The sequence below is a fragment of the Orycteropus afer genome, unplaced genomic scaffold (genome assembly GCF_000298275.1).
Source record: "Orycteropus afer afer isolate SDZICR_OR568_19922 unplaced genomic scaffold, OryAfe1.0 scaffold00146, whole genome shotgun sequence".
Classification (NCBI taxonomy): Eukaryota; Metazoa; Chordata; class Mammalia; order Tubulidentata; family Orycteropodidae; genus Orycteropus; species Orycteropus afer.
The window spans coordinates 1,131,966-1,138,138 of NW_006921733.1; the positions used below are offsets into that span (position 1 = coordinate 1,131,966).

Sequence of the window (6,173 nt, forward strand, 5' to 3'; positions counted from 1 at the left end):
TTTTTTTTTTGTCATATTGTTGGTGTTTTCATGGTCCATGTACTTTTCTGTGCTGAGTTCAGTTTGTTGCCTAATGCTTCACTTCTTCCCTTTTTTCTTTATTGTTGGTTTTGTGCTTATTAAACCCTTATGTTTTCCTTCCTTCTGGATTTGCTTAAGGGGATTGTTAATTTTCTCTGTGGTCACCTTGGAGTACATTCCTGTCTCTACATTTTTAGGACAGTGCATACTCTGAAAACATTGTCCTGTTTTCCTCTCCATATTGACGTTTGTGCCTAGAAGTTTTATTCCCTCTAGTGGGTTAGTCACCATTGTCATGTGCTGATTGACTTCCTTGGTTTTTAGTGTACAATGTTTTATGGTCTTATTTTGTGTTTCTATTTCTGATTTGGTTTTAGTGTTGATGCCATGTATCCTGATTTTGTTGATCTCTGTTGTGTGTTCTCTATTGAAAGGACTTCCTTAAGCATTTGTTGTAGGGTTGGTCTGTTTTTTGCAAAATCCCTTAATTTCTGTTTGTCTGTGAATGCCTTGATTTTGCCTTCATATTTGATGGATAATTTGGCTGGATATAGGATTCTTGGTTGGAAGTTCCTTTCTTTCACTGTTTTATATATGCCTTCCCATTGCTTTCTTGCCTGCATGGTTTCTGCTGAGTAATTGGAGCTCAGCCTAACTGTTTGATTATTATAATTAATATTTCTTTTGTCCCAGGCAACTCGCAATTTTTTTCTTTGTCTTTGGTTTTGGGGAGTTTTATTATGATATGCCTCAGTGTTTTTCTCTTGGGATCTATTTTATGTGGGATTTTATGAACTTCTTTGATTAATATCTTTTCTTCCCTCAAGATATGGGGGAAGTTTTGTGTAAGCAGGTCTTCCACAATTTTCTCAGTGTTTTTTTTTTTTTTTGCCTCTTCTTGTTCTGGAATTCCAGTGAGTCTTATTATTATTATTTTTTTAATGTTATCCCATATAATTCTTTGTTGTTGTTGTTGTTGTTGTTTGCCGTCGAGTTGGCCCTGACTCATAGCGACCCCTCCTTAGGTTCTCTTAATTTCTCTTAAATCTTTGTTTTGATTTTTCTTCATACAGGTTCTTGTCCAGGGATTTGTCTTCTAGTTGTGATATGCTTTCTTCAGCCAGCTCTAACCTACACTTTTGTGCTTCTACTGTATTGTGTAATTCTGTAATTTTGGTATTCATCTTCTGGATTTCTAACTGCTGTTTTTGTATGAGTTCTGATTGTGCATTAATCTTATTATTTTGTTCTTGAATGATTTTCCTGAGTTCTTCCAGGAAACTGTCTTTGTTCTCCTTGTTTCTCTTTGGGGTTTCCTTAGGCTCTTGCAAAGCTCTATAAACATATGTTCTAAATTCCTTCTCAGATAATTCTATTCCCTTCTCTTCCTCCATGTATAATGAGACTTTTGTGGTTTTGCTTCTAATGCCTTGTCCTTTTTTTTTTTTTTATTTGATATGAAGTTACCTGTTGTTTCCTAGACATTTTGAGGTTGTGTTTAACTGTTAGTTATGTATTGATTTGTTTTGTCTTGGTTTATGATTTAATATTTTGAAAAGATGAAGCTACTGTATTTTCTTTTTTTATTAATTCAGGTATGCTGGGTTGCTGTGCAGTTTTCTTTGTGATGGTGGAATCACTGTGTGGAATGTGAATATGGGTTTCTGTTTGTTGAAAAGAGGGTTTAGAATTGAACTGGGAGGTATTATATGGCTGAATGTGGTTTCTTCTATTGGATGAGTGAGGCTATTGGCAGAGAAGGTCATAGCAGAATAGAGGAAGAACGAAAGCCCCACATTGCTAGGGGTGGTTTCTAGGTCTTTGACCAGGCTACTAATGTTGATGTTGTACTGTTATTCACAAGCCTGCAGCTCAATTTCAGCAAAGACTCCAGTTGTTAGTGGGGTCATCACTTTCTGACAGGCTCAGTCACATGCAAAATCCCTGCTCTTGAGGCTTCTTGGCACCAAAAAGCTGACCCAAGTCAACTGCCCAGGTCTGCAATCTGCTGTGGGAATTCCTCTCTGGGCCTGCCTGCCCACGGCATGGGCCCAGACTGTGATCTCCTGTGGGAGTTCCTCTCTGGGTCTGTCCAACTGTGGTGCCAAAGATCCACTTGGTTTAGGCATGCTGGTGTCAGGCCAGTGCTCGTTCATTCCCTGTGGTCCCAATATGACTGACAAAGTCAAGTGAGGGGCCCTCAGTGCCACTAAGGTGACCGAAGCCTGATCAGTGATCTGCTGCAGGGGCATCTCCCTGGGCCCGCCTTCTTGCAGGACCAATGGATTCTCTGCCTGGGTTTCAGTGGCAGTGGATGTGCCTGTTTGCACTTAGCTGACCCAAGTTATTGATAAAATCAGGTGCTGCAGGTAGATCCTTGGAGTGATCGCTTGTATGCTGGTGTGGTCTCTGGTATGCTGGTGTGGTGTGTCTTCTTCCTTAACCTAGGGAGATCTCAGATGGCCTTTCTCACTTGCTGGTCAGTCCTCCCCCAGGGAGGTCTCTGATGGTTTTTCTTGGCTGCCTGTCAGTGCTCCACAGGATAGAGCTCCTGCTCTTGTTATTTTTTCCCCCTGTTCCTTTCTCTTTTCTAATTCTACTCCCCTGAGTTTGGTGCACTCTGACTCAGTGAGCTGTTCAGAACACTAAAGTCCCTAATTCAAACTGCTGTACTGAGTTTTCCAAGCATTAAGGTGTTAGAGGGAATTAGCGTGGTGATTATTGATGAGACTCCATTTTGAACTCCTGTTCCTTTGCTTCTTGGCTATTCATCTTCTGAGGCCTTGTGGACTGGCCCAACCTCTACCCTACTTAAGAAAGTGTTACATAGCTCTTTAGCTCTACCAATAAGAGCCTGGAGGCACCTCACTCCAGTAAGTCTTGACACACAATTCTCTTGATCCATGGGTAAGCAAGTCTATTTTTGCCAACAAGTTGCCAGAGGTATCCCACTCCACCAGGAAACATCCTACCTGAATGCACTCCATTCTTTTGCTTCACATGCTGTCTTGCACTGGTCTCCCAGCTTTGCTTCCGCTCTTTCTCTGCTGCTGTTTCTCATCATCTTCACAATTTCTGGTGTTACAGAACTCCTCACTTCCTTTCAGAGCCTTCACTAGAATTGACTTTGACATCCATAATTCCACCAACAGTCTCTATAGAGCCATCTAGGCTTTTACTGTTTCCAAAACCACTCCCACATTTAGGTATCTGCTAGAGTAGCACTCCTGGTACCAAATCCTGTCTTAGTTGTATGTTGTTGTTATTTACCATAGAGTCAGACCTGACTCATAGCGACCCCTCCTTGGGTTTCTGAGGCAGTATCACTATGGAAGTAGGTTGCACCATCTTCCTTCTGAGGATTGGCTGGTGGGTTTGAATCACCAGGCTTCTGGTTAGTAGTCAAGTGCCTTAGGCACTATACTACCAGAGTTCCTGTCTTAGTTGAATAGTGCCACTGCAATAGAAATATTACAAATAGATGACTTCTTTTTAATTTATTCTCTGACAGATTAGGAGGCTAGAAGTCTCAATCCAGGGCTCCAGTTCTAGGAGAAGGCTTTCTCTCTCTGTCAGTTCTGGGGAAAAGTCCTTGTCTCCTTTCAACATCTGTGGGTTCAATGTTCCTTGGAGATGTCCATGTGTCTTGGATCATTTTTTACCCGGGTCTAGGAATTTCTCAGTACAGGGAACCTTGGTCCAAAAGACTTGTTCCACTCTTGGCACTTCTTTTTTGGTAGTAAGGAGGTCCCTGCTTCTCTGCTCTCTTCATTCTCCTTTTGTCTTTTGCAAGATAAAAGTTGATGCAGAACACACTCCAGGGAAACTTCCCTTATGTTGGATATTGACTATGACCTGATAAGGGCGTTGCATCCCATCCTAATCTCTTCACAACTGATTGATTGATTACATCAGATCGTATCATGGGAGATGATTACATCATGACATAACTGTCAAATTACACCATTACATAATGTAAAACTATAGAGAATCATGGCCCAGCCAAGTTGACACATATTTTTTGGGGATATAATTCAACCCATGACACCTAAGTAGACCAAATGATTATTCAATTCAAAATGGCTAATACCAAGCCATTTTAGCACACCAATGCCTAAGATATTGATCTTTATGTGTTTTATTTCACTTTTTCCTAGAGTCATACTTTGTACATTCTGTATCCCAATTGTTAATGGATGTTTGCTACTGGTTATTCTTATTTTGAGTCCTGACACATCAGTAGATGAAGGTCTCACAAGCTCTACTTCATCTATATCATTAAAGTCAACTCTACTTTGAGGAGGCAGTTCTTCCTCAGTCTTATATTGAGTGTCTTCCACCTGAGGTGCCCATCTTCTGACACTGTATCAGAAAGTGTTCTACTAATGTGTATAAACTTTTCACTGGCCATTTTTTTTTTTTTCCAGAAGTAGATTGCCAGGTCCTTCTTAGTCTGTCTCAGTCTGGATGCTTTGCTGACACTTGTCCACCATGAATGACCTTAATTGCATTTGAAATCCAATATCATAGCTTCCAACATCACAGCAACATGCAAGTCATCACAGTACTACAAACTTATAGATGAATGGTGGGCAGAATCTTTAGTAATGTTTATTATCAATTCTGATCTTAGAATAATATATGATAAATATAGTTATAAATTGTTTAAATGTAATATTTCTCAGATTAACTGAATACTAACAATGGAACAGTCTTGTAAAATGTTTCTTCATTTAATTTCAACATTATTAGTTACAATATTACAATATTCGTTATATTATTATAGGAAGCCTTTTTATTTTTATTTTTCCTTTAATTACTACTTTATTCTGAAAAATCTATTGATATAGGTTTACAAATATGAATTATCAAAATATTTTACCTAAAACACAAGAAAATTTGAGAAAACCTGTAACTATAAAAACATTGGCAACAATGAAAACAAGAGTTTGTAGCACTTTCACAGAAACCACGTGATTTGAAGCATCTTTGTAACTGGGTAAAAATGACAGGTCTAACCAGAATACTTTCCCAAACCAAACCCTCTGTAGTCAAGTGGATTCTGACTCATAGAATTCATATACTGCTCCCAGAGGTTTTCCAAGGGTTGTAAATCTTTATGGAAGCAGACTGCCACATCTCTTGGAGTGGCTAGTGGGTTTTAACCACTGATCTTTTGGTTGAAAGCTAAACACTTTAACCACTGCAACTTCAGAGCTCTTTGGAGTGAATTAGAAGGTTCAAAAAGTAAATTAGCTTAGAGTGCTAGCCTTGTAGTTATATTCATTCATGTAAGCTGGACTTATGAAAAATGTTTTTGTTTTATAGATAACTACAGGAATATATCTGTAAAAAATAATAAATTTCTGCTGAAACACTGCATAAAAATTTTATAGACAATCATTTTTGTGTCTCCCCTTCTGACAGTGTTACCTAAAGATTTACAACAGTCTTGTAAAATGTTTCTTCATTTAATTTCAACATTATTAGTTACAATATTACAATATTAGTCCCAGTCATCTATTTTCTGCTATTTGTGCATTTTGGGTTATGCTTGATAGTCTATTTCTGCCATATATTAGGACCCCTAAATTTGCCCCTAGTTTCTCCTTGAGGAACTTTATAGTTTTAGGTTTCACATTTAAGTCTTTGATCCATCTGGAGCTAGTTTTTGTGTATGGTGTGAGACACAGATCTTGTTTCATTTTTCTGCAAATGGATCTCCAGTTTTGCCAGCACCATTTATTAAATAAATGTTCTCTTCCCCATTTAATGGATTTTGACCCTTTGTGAGATATCAGCTGACCATAAGTCGATGGATCTATTTCTGGGTTCTCAATTCTATTCTATTGGTCTATGTGTCTTTCATTATACCAATACCAGGCAGTTTTGACTACTGTGGCTGTATAGTAGATCCGACAGTGTGAGGCTTCCTACTCTATTCTTCTTCTTCAGTACTGCTTTGCTTATCTGAGGTCTCTTTTCTTTCCAAATAAAGTTAGTGATTGTTTTTTCCATATCCTTAAAAAATGTTGCTGTGATCTGAATTGAGATTGAATTGAATATATAGATTGCTTTGGGTAGAATTGACATTTTCACAATGTTCAATCTTCCTATCCATGAGCATGGGATGTTCTTCCATTTATGTAGAT

At 38.5% G+C, this 6,173-nt stretch overlaps 1 protein-coding gene across 1 annotated transcript in view; it reads left to right on the forward strand.

Annotated features, from left to right (window-relative positions):
- OCA2 (OCA2 melanosomal transmembrane protein) overlaps positions 1-6,173 on the forward strand; it is a 574,440-nt gene that overhangs the window by 367,530 nt on the left and 200,737 nt on the right. The window lies entirely within an intron of this gene.